This window comes from Papilio xuthus, unplaced genomic scaffold (genome assembly GCF_000836235.2).
Source record: "Papilio xuthus unplaced genomic scaffold, Pxut_1.1 DF828177.1, whole genome shotgun sequence".
Taxonomy (NCBI): domain Eukaryota; kingdom Metazoa; phylum Arthropoda; class Insecta; order Lepidoptera; family Papilionidae; genus Papilio; species Papilio xuthus.
In genome coordinates this window covers 1,735,659-1,757,362 of record NW_013530472.1, presented here as the reverse complement: position 1 = coordinate 1,757,362, position 21,704 = coordinate 1,735,659, and the positions used below count along the sequence as shown (strand labels likewise).

The 21,704-nt window shown below is 36.8% G+C and overlaps 1 protein-coding gene across 2 annotated transcripts in view; it reads right to left on the bottom strand.

Annotated features, from left to right (window-relative positions):
- The window catches only part of LOC106113621 (protein bric-a-brac 1), a 205,702-nt gene that overhangs the window by 62,801 nt on the left and 121,197 nt on the right, over positions 1–21,704 (bottom strand). The window lies entirely within an intron of this gene.

Genomic DNA, 21,704 nt, shown 5'->3' with positions numbered 1-21,704 from the left:
GCTGTCGCACGAGACTCCGTCCGCGCGGCATTAAAAAAAAGTTATGCCTGTGCGCTCTTGCAGACTATGGTCTACATCTATGTCAAATTACAGCGAGATCTTTTAAGTGGTTCCGGAGATGCCTTCAAACAAATCCATCTAAACATTCGCATTTATAATATTAGTAAGATTTCAAATAAGACCCCTTTTCCACTAAGCAATCAACTACTACGATACCATTAATAGTTGCATGACCTTTTTCCACTGGCACTATCACAACTACTAAACAAGACTACTCACTATGGTAATGCAGTGATGTACAACACAAAACTAAATGCGATAGAATTAGCTATGCAGTTACCTTAGTAGCTGCACACAGCGTCGTACACTTCGCTGTGATTAAAGGTTAGTCTTAATCGGAAGCTATAATAAGTTTATGCATTTGCCAATGCATCAATCCATGGCAGTGCTTAAGACCGGTACGAAGTATATATTTACCAGCAGCCAACGCGTCGGCTGTTAATGGAGTTGTTGTGCGAGGTAACTTCCGCACTGTGCGGCTAAATGCTGCCATCAACAAATAAATTGACACTATGCATATAATTTATTAATCTCTCGATAGAAATAAACATAAAGAACTACTTTTATACTTAATAATAATAGTTTAATAAACAATTAATTAAAAAAAAATAGTAAGACCTTATTTAAATTGTAATTTTGCTTAATCCACTATCAAAAGCCTACGCTGTATTTAAGAATGTATATTGTAACAAACGTCTCCCTCATAATAAAACCCTCAACGTATAACGATTTCTCTTATTCCATTTTTATAGATACCGAAAAATATTCAGCTAGTTATATCAGTTGAATATCATACGTATCTCATTAACTGGGCGCTAATTGCATCGTATCCGAACACGTGCTAGTGATTTTTAAACACGACATATGTAGAGGTAAATTCATTTCCCAAATAAGCCTTAATTATCCTCTCTAACACCTGTCGGTGATTAAAAACGCTTGAGTGTGATTGTGTGTGTGTGTTTGCACACACATGCATTGGAAAGTAAATTGTAAACCTTGGTACAATTTGACATACAATTTTTTTTAACCTGCTTGTTTGCTGCTGCTGCTTTTTCTAGTTTTTAATTAAGTGTTTATAACTATATGACTAAAATAGAAGGCGATGAGATATTTTATCTTTGAAATTAACTGTAAAATGTGGAATAGAAGACTTATTTATAAATCCTATATATAAACTGTCGATCTACATTTGTCCATTTTGAGTTTAATATTTTTTTAAATCTAATTTGACTTTGGTTCGATGCCATCATAATTTAACATGGACGTCGGCAAAGTTAATTGCTTAAATACAAAAATACAACATCGTGTTACTCATCAATCAAAGTTGTCGAAATCTAAATTCAACAGCGAATATTTTATCGGTACCTACACTGGCGCATCCTTTCCTAGTTCCTAAACAACATATCCTTTTATAAAATGTATATTATTAGCATCTTCCTGGATGTTAATGTTACAATGTAACATTAAAGAATGATTTTGAAACGATTACATATTTTGTAATTACCTTAAATTTACATCGAACGTACGAGAAAACACAAAACTATTGTTTTTACAACCATTTTAAATAAATTAAAAAAAAACCAATTATACTATAAAGTAATAAAATAACCAGTAATTATTCGTATTTTTTTATGATTATACAGAGAGAAACATCAAAGAGCAACAGATTTTTATTTAAAGTTAAACATCAACGTACAAAATGTCCGAAGTGCGAAAGTTATTTTGTTGATAAATAGCGTGGTAGGATCGAGTGCGCGCCGCTTCGCGATGTTGAAGAACAATCGAACCGTTCAATCAATGGGCGAGAAAAAAAATAAAAAACACATCGCAATATATTGTTGAGCAATTAGCCGCACATGGTGAAATAAAATTAGAATAGACTGATGGGCAATAATGTTAACTTCATTATATGGGAATTCAATTCGAATATTTATTATTAAACTTGCCTTTCAAGTTGAAACGATAGACGAGTAAAAAATAGATGAAGACATTTTTCACAATTTTAGAATCGGTACAATATATTTTTAGCTATTCGAATACAAAAGTAGAAGACTAACGTCAAGATCTTTGTATGAAATCCGGAATATCGGTTTATATTTTATATCACGACCTACAAAATTTTGTAAGAAAACAACACAAAGGTGAATCATCGTTAAAATTGCATGTTTCCTTGATCAATTAAGCTTTTGATAAAATTCTGGCTTAAAATGTAAATGACTTGTTGTGACGTGGGATGTAGGTGAGAGTGGCAGTATCGAGGAGTATTTGCGTTGTGATAAAATCAAATTTAAACAATGGTGAGTACTGAAAGTGTGCCGCGCTCGCGGTCCGATGCGGCGCGGCGAATCAAATATTGACCGGAGCTCAACACGTTAAACTTGCCCGCGAAAAACATTCGCAAACAAAATAATTACGTAGCTCGCACGAACGCGACCGAATCGCTTACAATATAGTTCACAAATTAGTTTGGCAGCGAGCGAAATTTAATTGAACGAGCGATTCCGCCGATGGCGGCCGACGGTGATATATTAACATTTATTGTTTTACAAATTAAAGATAACCCCTGGACAGCGTCCGGCGTACTCGAATTTGTGCGGAATTGTTTTTTTTTCTGTCCAATATTCGCTACAGAATTAAAACGCTCGCTAATCGGCCGCGTGAAACTTTTATTAATGGCCGCAGTCTTTTTTATCGAAACAAAAACAAAACAGGTTGTAGTACTATTGATAGCGATGCGGCCGTGACCGTTGCTCGGACCAACGATGCGTTATTATATGCAATAAATTATGCACCATTACGGCGAGTCTCCACTGCCAAAACACTTGTACAAAACAAATCGTTCTTCACGAATACGAGCTGTTCTGATAACGTGATTTTTTTTAAGTTATGTTAATATACCCATGTCCATGATCTTGTAATGCGCTTCATATTATGCTGAAATGTTTGTGGTCTTCGAACCCCTATAGCTAATTTTGGACGTGCAGTTAGGTCCATTGAGAGGTGAATAAGACCTTCCTAAATTAAGCTCGCTTTGATGTACAACGCAAATCTGTCAATGACGGGGGCGGGTCAATTACAAGTGCTTACTAAACATTCATCGGGGCTAAGGTGACCATGTAGTTGTAGTAAAATTTAGGACACTTCCTAACTATAAGTTAACTCGCCGTAAATAATACATAAACAAAAAGCGGTGCTTCGGGAAAACTCCATAAGCTTTCTTCCTTAAATGACATCCATGACGATATAAATGTAATGTTAGTGTGTGTATTATTAATATGGTATATTATTCATATCTTAATGGTTTTATAATTTTATTGATATATTTTTTTAGTATAAAATATATTTTTTTCGATAGAGGACACATCTAGAATTAATTAATATATTAATCTCTGATAACAAATGTTTCATTTACACGTAAAAGTCAATCATCCCACTATGCTGTAAACCTGATATTGTACTATTATAAAATCGAAAAATAAGAAAATAATAAATGAACTTCGCATTAATATGGCAACGCCATTTAAAATAATGAAATTCACATTGTACGCGGAGAGCTCTGATTAATAACTTAAAGCTTTTGAAAAATCAATGGGCTTGCCAATCAGTCGGGCTTGATAAAATTAACGATGTATACGAAAAAATCTTGTTACAGCCAAAACAATTTCTTTATTTTAATATACTACAATACTTAGGATTTCTCACTTACGGCTGTCCTGAAGAGAATTTGTAATTACAATGGCGAAGTAAACTAGTTAAAGAAATTTTCTTAACGCTAAAGGTAAGATAATCTGTTTATTTTCTGCTACCGGCTTGCCTCTTTGTACAAATGTCATAGAGCAAGGGAAATGTCCGAGTGGATAACAAACGAGTGTTGCCCCGAGTGACGGCCATCCGTCGCGAGTTACGATCGGGCACGTCGGTGGGTCGGCGCTTACAAATCGTCGCGAATGACATCTCAATCTAGGTCCGACAGGCGCGCCTAGGTACAGACTTAGATTTATTCCCGTCGAGTTGCGCGATGGCTCCACTCCAGCCGGCTCGCGTTTTTACAAACTCCCCGGAGTAATGTATCAACGTGAAAGCATAGGACTCGACACCTTTGCCGTTTGTTCCGCCGCCTGCCAGACTGACGGCTGGTATTAGTTCTAACTCGGGCCCGGCCTTGTTTCATGCACCTATAGTTCCATGCAAGCTCACTAATGGAGAGGCAGTACGTACAATATATCACGATTTTTTTGCTAGAAACATCATATGTTGTCGCGCGAACTATAATGTTATACGTCGTCAGTACTTTGACTTTTGATGTATTTCCGTTTTAAAACACAAAATGTACAGCAATATTAAAATGTAAAACTTGGCAGTTCTGGCTAGGTCCTTGTATTACATATTACCAAGAGTACAAAGATAATCTAATCTCAAATTAAATTACTTAATCTCGTAGCAAAATAAGTTAAAAATAAAACATTTTGGATATATACTATAAACAATGAGTAGTTTCACATCAGGAAATAGTTGAAAATGAAGTTTCGTGAAAAAGGAGTTTCGTGTAACCGTGGCGGTAGATTTTAAATAATGCAAGCGTGAATTGGAAGCCGGCAGACTCGAGGTTAATTAACTTGACATATTAAAATAGTAAAGCGCGTTTGTGCTTCATTGCATTACAGGTAGCTAGCCGACGCTGCGGACTGTTTGTCTTGCCACTGTTTACCCAATTCCAGATCCACTATTCGCTGCCAGCAATGAGCGAATGCATCGATGTTTTCCTGCCCGCCCCTTCTCGCGGTAACGTCGGTTTCAGAGAATAGATCAATAGTGATTCCTTTTATTGACGTATCTAACAGAACACTGTAAAGAAATTTGTTGGCTCTATAGTCGTTGGATATGATTTTTTTTACTTGATTTACTTAAGTAATTACATAGATATATTGGATATCTTTCATAAAGAATCTGCGATGTCTATAAAAATTATTTGGATGAAAAGGCAGATGTTATAAGTTTTTTTTTATTTAAAATTATCGTACCTGAATAAATTTAACTGATACTAACTGTAGGTGTAAAATTTTCGGAACTTAGAGATTCATGTAACGATTCCGTTGAAAATAAGCCAGTAATGGAAAAACAACCTTGACCGGCCATCGGGATCTGCCGGCAATGAGAGCATCGAAATTACGACGAACTGACGCCCCCGCGGGTGCTCACAATACGACACAGATCAATTAAAACGGACCAGGGAGTACGGCGCGTTGAATTAAAAGCTAAACTTCGTTACCCGCCGAGTTATCATTTCAATCGAAAGAAACTTGTTATGTCGTAGTCTATGATTCCAATTTCGGAACGTATCCGACGCCTTGATTGGTTCCAGGTAGTTACAGATGATTCTTTTCCATTACGGGAGGCGCGGGATGTGTCGGCGCGCGGTTGTGACGCGCGTTTTTTTTTCGCCCCCGCAGGCATTGGGTCGACGACGCCTTAGTTGGTGCTGACGGGTTATTACTTGTGATACATAATAAAGTCGTGCGATACCTGAACAACAGCGGCTGACACTCGCGGAATATATTGACTGCATTCTGCGGCTACATCGGGCGCACTTACGTGGAAGCATTGCATTAAAGTATGTCTCATTGTCGCCTTGTCAGTACTTACCCTATGTTCCCTTTTAGTCTTCATAATATGTAAACGCCATGCCAATATTATACTTGCAAATATCATTGTTTGGTTCATAAAATTATAATAAAAACTTTAAGTTTGTTTTTGTGGTTAACATTATGTTAAATAGATTTTTTTTTATATTTGATCCTTAATCTCTCGGAAATGCAACTAAGACATAATATAAAGATTAAGCAAGTATCCATCAACGAGTAACTTTTAATCCAGATGCTGTATATTTATATAGCAGAGTCAACGAAAACACACATATGAATCGATTGGGGGTACTCTATAAACAAAGTACCTTTCATAAAATATCGTAGCATGAAAATCTCTTCTTATACTTTTGCATATATAATTTACTTAAGAGAGATAGTCGCCACCTCTAATAACTAATGCATTTGTATTCCACAATAAATAATAAATTTCATATTGATCACCAACTCAGCATAGACTATTTTTACTCTAAAGCAGGATCATTTTTGCACTAAAAATTTAATCATTGCAATCTTTGGGGGAGGCCTGTACAATGGACGACATATGACTGAATAGAAGAATAAACATTTAATAACAATTAATATTTTCTATCACTCAAACATGAAAATAGATATCGTAAAATTGTCCTGATCTAGGCGGCCATAAAAACCATATTTACAATGTCCATAATAACAGTGGGGAAGTTAGAAATAACACAGCGAACGTATGCTACATGGGTGATGATTGTCGCCAAGAAATTACCGTATTTATTATAATAGTTAATAGTTGTTAGTAATAATGAATTGTCGATAATAGGTCAACTGAAGTATTCATTTAACAAATTATACACTTAGACAAAATATATCTGTTGTAGACGAGGCTACGAATCAAATATTACTGTTCGTATATTTCCAATTGTTCTATACAAGTGGATAATAGTTATTAAGGAGACCACTTTACAATCGTTGACAGCATATAATGAACTCTAAGCCATTTAGAAAAATTAAGTAACTATATTATTTGTCCCATTTGTATCCTACTTTATAAATTTTCATGAAGAAGTTTGATTGCTCATTCAGTGGGTTTTTAAATGATTTTGAGTTGCCTATGTATATGATATAAGAGGTACTCGCATTGATAAAGTAGTTGTAACCTACAACACCTCAACGATCTCATATAAAGTTAGTCAATTCGGCAACTGTAAAAATACTGACTGATATCAGTTCAAGCGCGTTCTATTTTTAACTTAAAAAATCAAACGGAATGAGAATCGAAATAGGATCGTGAATGCCTTTACTCAATAGCCCTTTTGGTCAAATATCAGAATTACTAATAGCGTAATGAATTAAAAAGACATTCCTGACCGCAGAGTGAATGAGGGTGGGAAGGGGGAGCGTGCGTTGCCCTTTTAATATTAAACCGGAGGCGGGTTACGCAAATAACGTAACAAGCAAGTTTTGTTGTACAAGTCTGGAACACCGTCGCTTATTACATAAAATATTGGGGCGCACTTAGCGCCGGCCAAGGTGCCCAACTAACATAAAACTGCTGCATATTTTATCGAACGCGCCCCGTCTTATGCTTTATTCAGAATAACATTCCCCAGTCTCGGTTAGCAATATGAAACTATATATAATGCATGGACGACGTCGGCACTTTGTTATAAATATCCTTTATTTTAAAAGTCTGGTTGACCGCATACTTCTACACATATAACGTGAACGGAATCCAAGTAAAACCGTCAAGTACCCGAAAGTAACTTGATAGAAACATTCACATTAAGTATGGATACGTAGTTTTTCACAGATGTTTGGATGTAAGTTAAGTGGGAAAAATCGATATGGCATCTGAGTATTAAAATTTAGTGTTTAAGATCATGTTTAGGGGATGTGACAGCATTGTACTTGACGTTTGGCAATCTTGGTAGGTCGAGATGGGCAGATGTATCGGACATAGGACATGGGGGAGTATTATCTTGAAAGGGAAGCAGGGACCGTTACTCGCTATGCTTACATTTTGCATGAAGCACGCCGGGGGCCGAGAGCCGTGTAGTGCGAACGAGAGGGCGCGCGACAGGGACAACCTCTGAATCTACATTTTAAGCGCATTGTAAGCAAAGGCATTATTAATGGATCAGCTTTAGTTGTTGGGGAGCTAGGCGCGACGGCTGCCAAGAGTGTGCTAGCGTTATTCATGCATCATGCATGCGCCATTCATATTTGATTTCTTTTAATTTCAGATGTCTTCTGTCTACGGCGGCAGTTCATGTTGGGTATTCATTAATCGTGTGATGCGGCGTGGCTACGATTGGAGACCGTTCGAAACCAAAGCGGGAAACTTCCGGGATTAATGACCTGCGCTGCCGATGTGTCATTATGTTTTCAATATTTCTTCATATGCGTAATGTTTTACTGGAGCGACAAGATATTAGTTTACAATTAACTTTGTAAAATTAATATATTAATCTTACTTCTTACTAATATTATACATGCGAATATTCAGATAGATAGATGATTGTTTGAAGGTATCTCCGGAACGACACAACGGATTTTGATGAAATTTGGCACACATGTAGAACATAGTGTGGAAATACACATAGGCTACTTATTAAGTATTTTTTTAATAACGCGCGGACGATCTTTATAAAACACTACATATAAAATATTTATAATCAGTAAAGTTAAAATTCTTTCAGACCCCGTCAATTTAATTCCCATTTATTTAAAATGATTATGTGGTCATTTAGATAGTGTAAATACGGAAATCTATTATTTATCCAGTTTCTTCATATATGTTTCATAAATAGAAAGGCTAATTTCACAATTGTCAACCGTGGACGTTGATAAAACAATTTTCAATACAGCGCTTGCTTTTGATGACGTATTATGTCAGAGAGGTTTTAAAGATGACGTCGCGCCGCCCGCAGCTGTAGCGCTTTTATAAACAGTAATTTAAAACTCGAGCCGGTAGCATCACGCGTGGATCGTGGATCACAAGCCTCGTTCATACGAACTTACCTTAGTGGACGGTTTATAGTATTTCTACCAAATTACTGTGACTCGTATACAGCTTTTGGATAGAACAATGCGTTTTATTTCTGTGTTCATATGCCTTGATTTTGGGCCTTGGGTGTTTCTGTAACAAACTCATAGCATTTTGGGAAAAATTGAATTCATGCCTAACAGTTAATTTTTCCAATATTTACAAGGATTAATAAATGTTTAGTGTCCTAAAAAAATAGTGGTCGGCAATAAATAGATTCATGTGAACGATTTGGTTGCTAAGGCGAATGAGTGAGTGAGTGAGCAATGGGCACGCCACAAGCGACACTCACGGACTAATCGGCTGCGAATGAATTTTTTATGATATACCGGCTGCGCACGACTCCTTTCAAGATGAAATCCAGTCGCGACTCTTTTCGTCAAAATTAAAAGCGCTACTTTTAATACAACATTTGATATGTTGACTGAATAAAAAAAACAAAGATAATAATAAGGATTTATTTCGAACATTATGCCGCAAAGTTAAATAAAAAATGTTTCTTGGTGGATGCAAAGGTATAAATTCGTTCTAATAATTCATATTATCCAATAAAAACTGAATACGAATAAGAACAAATCGTTAGTCTACGTCATATTAAAAAATGTTTCAAGGAACACTCAAGATATATTTTTATAAGCCGTTAAAAAGCGTTAGTTTACTGCAAGAGTGACAACGTCGCAAAACAGCCGGATCTGTAGCAACGGAGCGTATAAAAGTATTGGTGTTAATATCGGAGTATAGCACAGACAGCAGCGAGAGGGTTAAAAGGGAAAACATTTTGAAACAAACCCGCGACTCAAGGCGGCAAAGCCGACGCTCACAAAGGGCCGCACTCCACAATTTTCTCAAAAAAAAACCCGCGCGCCCGCGCCAACTGCGCCCAGAGTGCAATTCAAATGGCTCGACCCGCACCTACGTACATAAGTTATTAAAAAAAGTGTGCCTTTGCTGTAGGTTTTAATAAAAATAGTCGTCTCGCGCTACCCTTTGTCAGAACATCAGAGGAGCTTGTGCCATACCTCTATTAATGTGAGGGCTGCCTCCAAGACGCACAGGGCCGCACTCAGCGAGGCAATTATTAATTAGCACCATTCATGGCGAATTATTTAGAGCGGTGCCGTTTTAAGCTTTTTCAAAGTTCGTGAAACGTAAAATAATCTAAGAAAATACTACAGCTAAGCAAAGAACTCGCGATTTATACCATTACATGAATAAAAATTCACACCTACATTACATACCTCGAAAGATTTACGTAACGAAACCTGTAAATACATAAATCGTTTTTAGAGTCTTTTAGTAAGTAAATTAAAAGATATATGTGTCAACTTATAAAAAATTAAAACGTACGACTTGCCATTATTCTTATTTGATCTCGTTACGTCTATTACATTTACCATAATACATATCGTATTACATAGAAATTGCTATATTTCACAAATAAGACATAAAAAGAATTAATAAATAATAAAAAATATATCAGAGGTCGGCCCTGTACGCGTCGTGCTCGCACCGCGATCCTCGTCAGTTTTCCCATGTTCCATGTGAATGAATGGCGACACACAGCTAAGATCCTTTTTCGTGAAAGGCCATCGCATTCGCCTCTGTGTGCCTCACAATATATTCCAACATACGAATGAATGGATGGAGTGTTGCAAACAAACATTTCAAGAAAGTAATTATATATGGGAGTGCTTTAACTTTTGCCGTATTACTTCGCGCTAACGCAAGTTCAATTTTATTAATGCGCTTCGTACATCTTAAAGAAATTTGTATTATGTTATGACAAAACACCATTGTTATATTATACTGTAGGTTTTTTATTTACTTTATAGAACTTAGAAATTACTTTTTAAGTAATTTTTTTCAAACATTTGATATTAATTTGGTATTAGACGCACGCGAATTAATTTAATTTAAAATGATATAATACAAAATTATAGCAATAAGAATACCTAACCAAAACAACGGGAACACTTGAGGTGGCGCGATTAACAGGTTCCCTTTGAACGCCCATTCTGAAGCGCCCTCTAGCAACCTTAATGAACAAATAACGACTCGTTTAAGACGAGCACCACACGACTCGTATAAAACACGTCCACTCAAGATTTGCATGCAAAACGCCGATGTACCTCCAACGATAATGTTTTTTCATCGCGAGTTGATACGATTTGCAACATTTTTCATTCGAAAACATACGGAGCGTTTCGCGCTTGTGAAACAGAATTTAACCTTACGGCCTAAAAGTTTAGGTCGACATTGCTATGGATAAAGCACACATATCACTTAAGATATTAATGAGTGCATCCGTAATAGGTGAAACATACATATGAAATTCAAATTTGTACCGGGACGGGTCGGGAACGGCTCTGCATATTTTAGCGGGCAACGGAGTGAGAATTAGAATATTTTGTTGGTACTTAAAACGACACCAAGTTGTTGCAAACAATGTTTAATCGCTCTCAATCAGTTAAAGATTGACGATGCGGTCGCTACGCGCCGTAGCACCCGGAGTTCTACGAGGAATTCGCCAGGAGTAGCTACAAATGCGGAAATTTTATTATTGCATAAATAATTATTATTTGCCGTGTTACATGTCATCTTGTTTATTTCCATCAACGTTTATAAATTTCATATCAACGAAATTATGTCACAATAAACAGGTCAGTTGATAAGATGTACATTTCGATCAATATTGGAACTGAACCTACATCATTTAATACAATCAAAACCCATAACAAAGATAATTAAAAATAACGAAAGTCCAAATTTTGTACAGTCAAGTAAACCTATGAGGATTGTTAAATATAATTCAGTAGGTACAGGAAGAACACGCGCAAGATATTAAAAGGAAAACAACAAAGAATCAGGTCGAAACAAAATATCAAAAACATTGTTTGAACTCGTGCAAAAGGACAATCGACCTATCGATAAGTGTTCGCCTTTCAACAAAATTATAAGTAACGTTATTAAGAGCGTTCGAAACAGCGCGCACAAACACCGCAACCGAGCTTCGGAAATAATTCGATTAGTGATCCGAGAGATTTACAGTTAGTGTAGAAAAAGTAATTAGCGAAAGCGAAAGAAAACCGGGCGTCGGAAAAGTCATTGGACATAATTCATAACAAACAGAAATAACGGGAAGTCGGTTCGGCGCGGGTAGGCAATGAATAATTCCCTAACTGCGGACACCCTGCCCCCTGCACCGCTCCCCCCGACCCCGCTTAACCCACGCGCTCCGGCAGGGGCACCGCGAAAAAAGTACACGACCCGCTCGAGTTTTATAGTCCGGGGAAAAATAGGAGGCACCCAAAATATCTATATACGGCGCATGCAAAAAGTAGAAAAAACTACAATCCCGCTCGCATGAATAAGTGAGTGGACCTTCATATAGAAAAAAGTAAGGCAACAAAAATAAAAGCGTCAGTGTGGGGACGCGCAAGGGGACGGAAAGAGGGCGGCCGCCTCGGTGCAGGCGCGACGCTGCGAGCGGCGAGCGGCGGTGGCTGCAGCGCCTGGACTCCGCGCCGCGCCCTTGCCGGCCGCACTGGCCCGGATTACTCCACGCATCAGACGCAAATTCAAAACAAACTACCACGACCAGACCCAGTCTTTAATCTCTAACTAGAATCGATAACGAAGGTGCACCTGACTTTTTGCAGGCGGCGTGCCGATGCCGAAATATGAACGAACATTTCGCTGAGTGAAATTTTGCTAATTGCTTTATTCCACAGAAGTTTTCTTTAAATTCTGTGCCTCCAAATATTTACATATACAAGTCTATAGTAATCTTTAATATAAAAATAAACAGTAGCCCCTACTACTAACTCGCTAAACTGTTAAAGAACATACATTGAGTTATAAATTCAAGTGGTACTTTAGGTGCTCGATACGAAGTTATTGATAATAAGTAAGTAGGTAAGTGTCGTCAGGGCGGATAAAATCTAAAACATCGCGCTAAAGCCCCGTTTAAATACAAGCACGCGCCAAATGTCGCGTCGCGTCGCTAGCAAAAAAGCGCACGAATGAGCGTTAAAGGGCTTAAAACGTGTCTAATAACATTGTAAAATTTAAAAAGCCGCCTGTCGTCGGCTATAATGCACTTAATGCTGTCCTTTAATACACAGATTGCGTGCGAAGTCGCGCGCGAGCGGGAAAGTCCACGGCCGCTAAAAAGGCACCTTTTTAAGGTTCGCTTTCATTGCTTTTGGAAAGGACTCGCTCGCTCGCTAAACAACACTCCATGGCTTATTTAAAACTATGAACGTCTACATTAAAAAAGATGAGACTTTTATATTTTTAAGTTCAAAAGTTATTTAAGTTTTTATTTACTCTTCGCGCTTCAGGTGCGGTTTTCCCAAGTAATTATTTTATTCAAGAAGGTAATGTAACCGGACGATGAAAAATTACTAGCAATCATATCTAATTATTTATAATCATCATCATTTGCAAACCATCGGTATTGTTACAACACAAAATTCATTTTTTTTTCTCGATCTTAATACCATCTAATAATGTATTGTACGTGTTTAATGTTGAATGGAACGTGTTTCGCGGCAACGCCGGCGTCTTCGATAACTCGATGTAATACCAATAACGCGAGGCCGAACTCCGCTGAATGTAACATGGCGTCAATCAGCACAAATTTAATTACATTGCAACGTGCATTCGTAGCAATAGCGCGCGACAAGCGGCAGCGGTCGTCGGCGTCGGCGCGAGGCGGTTCCGCAGCTCCGATTGGCGATAGATTTCCAAACACGCAAACTATTCGCCCGACATACGTCCATGAATTGCCGTAAGCGAAACTTCATTACGACAGTTCTCTTAGCCAATACTACAAACGGCGTTGAGGCCTATATTGGAAACTGACAATCGGACGGCACCTGTGATATTTGCGTAGGATTCGGGCACAGTCACCTCCTGCAGCGAACCGTCCATTTAAGATACAGGAAATTGTATCCACCAGTGTATATTCGATGAACACTCACGGCAATAATAATTGAACTCCTGTGTATTGAGTTGGATTTAGGTAGTATTCACAGTTAACGACGGTTTCATCAAAGCTTTCAGAAATCATTTATGCGAGATGATTGTAAAATGAATCGACGTATTGCTATTAGTTTAGTGAACACTAAATATGTTCTTATGTGTTATGTATAATACATTTAAATAATAAAGTTGTTCACATTGTAAATTAATTCACAAGTAAGTTGAGGTGTCGGTGGCCTATAGTATAACCTATGGAACTTCATTAATGTTTGCTTCGTTATAAATCATTAGAGCTAAGTATTTCCAGTTTTAATTAAGCATTGTACGGGGCTTTTTATTTGTATCGGAGCGATCGAGATGGTCGACGACACCGAGCAATCGTATCAGCGTAGTTTCTGCAGGATTGGGATTCCTTATGTTTTTATTGCGTGCATACGCGGCCCATTGTTCGGGCGGCCAGGGCGCGACGCGGCCGGCTTTATGGTTTTAATAAAGTGATTAAATGTCACGGCGTAACGATGGAGCGTATGCGGTACGGGTTAATTTCGTCTCGCGGTCGTTTTTTGGTGCACAGTTCGGCTGAAAGCCGCGGCACCGGCTGCGACGCCGCGTGCCGCTCTCCACGCTGCTCCCCCCGCCCCGCAATTCACATGTGCCTCCTTCAATAATGACTCCAGCCAGTTATTAAGAAGAAAACGAATTCAAACATTATATAGGTACCAGTCAAATGGATTCTTTGTTTTTTACAGTCTCTTATAACCGCCTGTATAGTACCTACTCGATGTAAACTTTATTAAAACTCGGTCAAGGATTACGAATTGCCCACTATTAAAAACACAATGTGTATTTATATTTCGAATAGTTAATATTTGATCGTTAAAGTCTCAACTTAAAAATAGGACATAACCTCCGCTGGAAAAAAAACGAAACTCCTAATTATTTTAGCGAGCAGTGTAGATTTGGCACATTACCCCTTCCCTCGCATAAGTTGGCGTTAAAAATATTTTGTTTAAACTTAGTATGTGAAATTTATGTCCGGCGGTGACCGCAAGAAGACAACCGCGCTGGATCCCTTATCGTTAAATCACACAACACAACGCCAAGGAAAACTTTACTATTAAAAAATTTATTTTTCAAAACCCTAAAAGGTTTTTTATTGGTATTGGACGCTGTCCAGTTCCTTTATGGAATTGAAAACATCGAGTCGTCGATTAATATTAGTTAAGCGAAGAATTACGAAAATCGGACATTAGAAAGTAGAGTTGAGTGTTGGATGAGTTCGTGTCTGCCACCCACATCATTAAGCCCGCCACGTCAGACACCTCCGAAGAATGCGCTCTTAATAAGTCATCAGCTAAGTAAAGCTCCCGCGAGGTGTCGGGGGCGCGAGGGTGGCGACATCGGCGAGGGGATTGCGGGGAGCGCGGGGCATCACGGGGAGAGGGACCTTAGTACTACAACGGCACAAAGTATAAAATCGGCGATACGAAAAAGCAACCAGTCTCTGAGAGGCTGACACATTTCTAATAAAACTTTTTTCTTTACTTGAATATCGATTTCCATTATTAGTGAAAATTATAAATTTTTGTATTAAAATTTAAACTCAAATAAAAACGTATATCATCTTAAAAAAGTGAATCAATAATAATGTACTATTTTAATTTACCTAATTTAAGTGAAATAATATTTATTTTAGATAAAAATAATAATAATCTCACATAGTCTATGGTTTGAGTCGTAGTCACGTCGCAAGTGATACGGCGCCGCTTTCTCGTTGTGATAACGCATTGTTCCTGTTAGAGGGAATTATTTGTCCCCTCGTAGCCAGTATTATATTCCTCAAGTGTTAGTTGCAACTCCCTTGTACTTAAAAACAAAAAGCTGCTATACAGCGCACCTTCGCCGAGTGTCTAACTTTTGTATAAAATCATTTCGACTCCTGTATATGTGATATTTTCAAGAGAGAAATAATAAACAGAAAATTTTGTATACAATACGATAGTACTTTTTTATCAAATTAATAAAACAAAAAGAATTACGTCGAATTTAGCGACAGGAACACAACCAGTGGAAAAAAAAACACTTTTACTCCAACGCACGAATATAGGAACGAACGCATAGATAAATCATTCGTATGCGCATTCAGTTATTCAAAATGTAGAGTTGGGTGCGAAAAAACAAATAGAATTCGTGTATTTCTATCTTCAAAGAATAGATATGTGCCTGAAATGTATCGAATTGCGAAAATAAGGACCATTGAACCAATCTGATTTTGTGATAAAGTTGATAAAAATTTAAGTTCAAATTATTTATTTAAAAAAAATTGATTATGACATTCAAATATATGTAAAAAAGTTATTCATAAACGTAATTTTGGTTTTTCCATACAAAATGTTCGCATTATAGTAAGATTTATTTGTTTCTAATCGTGATAATGTACAGACAGCGCAATACAAAATTTACGTTACATGTTTTTTATCCTCTAATGATGAATTAAAAAGATAGTAAAAAACCTAACGTTCAGAACTATTAGTATAAATGTAAACGCACTAACCAAGAATCCACATCCAATCACTTAAGGGTAACTTATTAGTAATATTTTATGCGAAAAAAATGTTTAAACGGTAAAATAAGGTTCATTTATATAAAAAGCCGCTTGTATTCAGACACATGTAACGTAATGCAAGCCGCATTACTACTTCATACCATTGATAGAAACAAAAATAAAAGCGGCATCGAAAACCGCGTTATTCACCACAACCACGACCGCAACCGCAGCTGCGGACGCGGACGCGGGCGCGGGCGCGGGCGTTAGCTAGTTAAAATATGTAATACTTTAATGAGGACGCCGGAAAGTTTGAATGGCAAGCCGGTGGAAACGAGCGATACTTGTAACTAAACTAATTGGTACCAGACCGAAAATTAATTGAAAGCTAAGTGATTTCAACGGATCCCGCGAAGGTGGGTGAGGATTCTTTGATATCAATTGATTACCAATTCATAAACGAGGACTCAATTGAGTCGAGATTAATTAGAAGGTCCCCCATTGAGCTTTAGGTTTTGAGTAGGAAATATTGCGCCTAGGAAACACGGCTCGCATTTAAAATGGATTCCGTTTGTATGTATTGAAATTTTCCCTCCTTATCAATGCGGGACAAAGAATTTCTTTACCTGTTAATGGAAATGTCATTCATCTTCAAACCGGGTCGTTATGCACAACTCATGGTCAATACGATGCCGAGTTATACAACCTAACTTGCGGTGCTTTGTGTCTATCCTTTTTTCTTTCATTGTTAGAGTAACAAAGCTTCACTTACGTCGTCAAAGCAAAAGTGAATCGATGTTTCCGAAATTGGATTGTTGGGATAGTTTTATGTTTACGACCACAAATTGGAAATTGTGTCTAATTCGTCAATCTGAATTCCGTCTAGTCTAGCTGTTTGATTAGCTATGTTTACTTTAATTGAGACAATTTTTTTTTGTTTGTATTTTGTCCTAAAAAATGTCTTTTCGTTTTTAATGTCTACACGAGCTGGGGCCTTCAAAGTTACGTCATGAAATTTTTCATTGGATTATATCTTTGAAGTGTTGTTCCAAACATAAAATATAAATGTAAAAAACCAGAAGTGCACGGTTCAAACTTTATAATTTATTTCATTAATTTTTGTCGCCGTTTTAAAAATGATATTTCTATTATATATTTCTATATTCAAAATAAACAATATGAATATTTGCTCTGTAAAAGTACATACTCATCGTTGTTCATTAAATATTTTACACTTCAGCTTTTTCCTTCCCATTTCAAATTTATATTTTCCCCGCGGAGCCCTAAAAATATATTTAATTAGGGTCGCGTAGCTTACTCATGCTCAATGACCTCTCCTGGAAGCTCTCCCTGCAACGCCATCTATCAGCAAGCGGCGGGGTATAGTTGATTATTTTAAAGAGACGCACTTTGTTTACGATTGAGTCAATAAGGATGAATTGACCCGCGCGCCGGTTTGTCTTGCTTATTTATTTACATTGACAACTAGTCGATTTTAATTGAACACTTGACTCTCAGATAATGTGCGAATATTGAAAGTAATTTTAGAACGATCCCTACCACTTGTTAGTTAGTGCTTGTTGACATGTCTTCCCGGTTGTTGCACTTGGCCACTTTTATGTCGAGTTGCTGAATCTCGTAAGACTAAATGCACGATGCTATACTATGGCGTACATACAACATAATAAATGTTATCAATATACCTGTCACTATAGTTTTAGATTGTAAATGAGTTTTGTATTGAGGTTTTAGATTAAATACGTAATAAATATTACAAATATCATGCATTCAAAAGTCGATTGTAATAATGATAATAAACTTGTATACTTGTACGATACAAACGTTTCTGCATTTTATTTTTTTTGTTTTCGTGTGTTTAAAAGTAAGGAAATGTGACTTGAAGTCAATTGCAATTTATAAAGATCAAAACAGCATCAATTGCTTCAATGAAAGTACGCAACTGTTATTGCATATTATAAGGTTAACTGGGAGTTCGTCGAAGTAACATGAAAACTTTTTATAAGCTTGGGTATATATAATTTATTATTGAACTGATTAATTTTGACACATTAAAAAAATAGTCGCAACGTAATTATTAATAAGACCTCAGAAAAAATATCAATTTCTTCAATATTTCATATTATTTTAATATAAGAACGAACAATATTTCAACGATAAAGTTCAAAAAACGTTTAGTCAATATAATGATTGTATATCTACGAATTTGTTCATATTTAGATGCATATACGCTGTTTACTCGGAGTGTAATTGTCATACGGAACGAGCTATTATAAACATATTGTTATATTATGTTTAGATCAATTATTAGCTGTTACAATGATTTGCATTTATTAAGGATGCGTACATATTTTTAATTGGTCACGTTCGCGTATCGATTTTGTAACGCTCCCCACACCGCTGCTTCGCCCTGGACGGCCATAAAAAAAATCAACAGCATTATATTTTTGGGCGTTCGGAACTGAAACGATTGTCGCTCCCTCTCGCTTCACTTTCTTCGTCCTTTTCTTTTTAATTCGGCGTATTTTTATTTGCTATGATAAATTGTAACTGCGATGGGCGGCCAGGGGGGTTCTCGGGCCCCCGGTTCGCTTTTGTTTCGGTAATTTTTTATGTCTGGTGTTTGGCTTAATTGCGTGGTGCTTTGCGGAAGCTTATTGTGGCGATGTGGGTCAGAGTGGGGCCCGGGCGAGCGGCGGCCCGCGTGACCCGCTTACCTTGCCTTGGGCCGACCCCTGATTCATCATAGACAGTTAGATCCACTTAATTGTTGACTCACATCATGGATTCACCGCGAACACTCGCTCAATTTATTCCTTTGATGCTATAAGAATAACAATATTTATATTATTAGGATTTTTTGAGCCATTTCAAGTTTCTTGTCATTTTAAACGCAACACAACCACGTACCATTTCCTTGTGACCTATTGAACCCTAGACAGCTGAACCTATATTGTTGAGTAAGGTGTCATAGGATTCGTATACGTTTTCGAATTTCCATAGTCCTACAATCAGTCCGGTCGGTGTACTTTTAGATAGCAAAACGTGATATCAAATATGACTCCACATTTTAATTCCTTTTTCTTCTTTTGACTTTTTGCTACTTTTAATAAAATAGCTAAATGAAAAATTCAATTTGTAATTTCGGTATAGAAATAAAAGTATCGACATCAATTTGTTGCGATCAATCCACCGCAACGAGCAACAAGCGTCCGCGGCACAAACAAAATCAAACATTTCAATTTGGAAGGCCGTGTTCGGCGATCGGTTCAATTTCAACTCGCGCCGAGTCGATTCACACGCGGAAGAATGGATATACAATGTCGCACATTATGTTGCGTTTCCACTAAAAAGTAAACATAATATTACATACGGGATATAGCGATCCGGTATCAAAACTATTAGTGAATGGTGTGGTGAATGGGACATTTGAGCGTCTCGTGTGGCCACCGGACTCCGGCACGCCGCGCCGTGTTGTATCGTCTGCGCTATGTTATTATGTTATAATGAGAATCGGATGCTATCGCTGCCCGATCAATGTTGTAGTGTTCCATTACTATTTTTAGCGTCGATTACATTCAACTGTATACAGTACATTTTCACAATTTTATTCATTCTTATAGCGATAAAATCTTATATTAATCAGGCAGTATTTAGTTTAGATTTTCAAGTATTGTAATTGAATAAATAAACTTTCACCCATTACCTTTATGTAAATAATAGTGGACACGGATATCAATCTCATTTCACTTTTCTTGAGAAACAGGAAATTTGCCTATTCGATATAGTTTACGAATGTTAACATTAAATAACATCAATAGTATGAAGAATATATTATGAAGAAAAAACAAAATTCGTCGATATAAGTTTGAATGACGTACGAAATGATGCTAAGTATAAACGAACCGTGCACGTCCACGTGAATTTAAAAATGAACTTATTGCCGTAAAAAAACTTTAAGTCGCATATAATGAAATGATTCCAGAAAAATGCAAAAGACGAAAAATTCGTTCTTACAAATTGATCCAATCTGAATTTAGAAATACTTCCGCAAACTCTTTTTTTTAACTTTCTGACGAAGTTTATAACACTTGCAAAACTTACAAAAGCAAAAATTCTGAACATGCTGCAAGGAGTTAAACGTGACAAAAATTAAAAACGTGAACGCCGAAATTGTCTATTGGCTCTTGTATTATGTATTCGGGACTCGAACCTGTTATCCCGACGTCCATAATTGCAGTTCGCCGTAACAAGCCGATTGCGTTTCTGCCAATGCATTTTTTACGCTTTCCCTCGACACATATAATAAGTGTAGTCTCCTTTACAATATCATTCGTGCGACATATTTTTGTAGGATCTTAAAAAGTACTTAGTTTTTATAATATACTGCCATATCTGTGTTAATTTTGATTTATAACGGTGACCATAATTTATTTATTTGCTGTTTTATTCTATTATGATCGCTAAAAAAAACAACGTAGTGAGTTTAAAAGGAATATTTGTTAAGATTTATGTATACCTACATAGCTGTAGGTTTTGTTGTATCAAAAAGAGGGGCAAGGATAGTGATATGTATAAAAAAAACGTATCACGGTAGTGTTAACCTACTGTAAAAAGAAAAATCGCACGTTTACCAGCAATGAAAAATATCACAAAGCTAATAAAATGTCTATTTACACAATCGGGAATCGGTGATTTTAAAAGTGAAACATCGAGGATTAAAAGAGCATCGTGTAATAAGCTTAAAAGCTGATACTTTTATGAAAAGAGGATAGAGTAATGATAAAGTAGACAACAAAATGAGCACGGGCGAGCGAGGCGAGCGGCCTTTGTACCGGCCGGATTAAGTTACGGAGCTAATCTCTGGGCCGCTATCAAAGTGCTCTGCGCATCGTTTTGGTGAAAACTTGTGGCGCGCTATACACCTTCGATGAACTCTTTGGACGACACCTTAATATTTTCTAACTCAACTCTCTACTCACGAAGTTACGATGTTTATATTTAACTGTGATAAACATCTTTATACAAAAATAGATAAATTTCTGAAACCATATTAGGTTACTTTTTCCTTTTATTCACGTAATCAGCTTTTCTGAACAGAAATAGAACAGTCGCGTTATGACATTAAATGTCAATTCTTTCAAGAGTTAAAGGCCTTTCTTTAGCTGATATTAATAGCAAACATTTTATAGGTATTTCTTACAGGTTTGAATAAAAACGGCCGAACGGAATTGTGTGATACATTTATTTTTGGCCTTATAAGGGATTTAACATGGAATTAAAAGGCTTAATATTAGTAAAATGAATATAAAAAATTTATGGTATTATAACAAAGTTACAAAATATTTTAAATACAAAGCGATAAGGATTTAATTTAATATGCATGAGGTAGCAAATATATTCTCGCAGTATAATGTATCGTGTTTGTTGG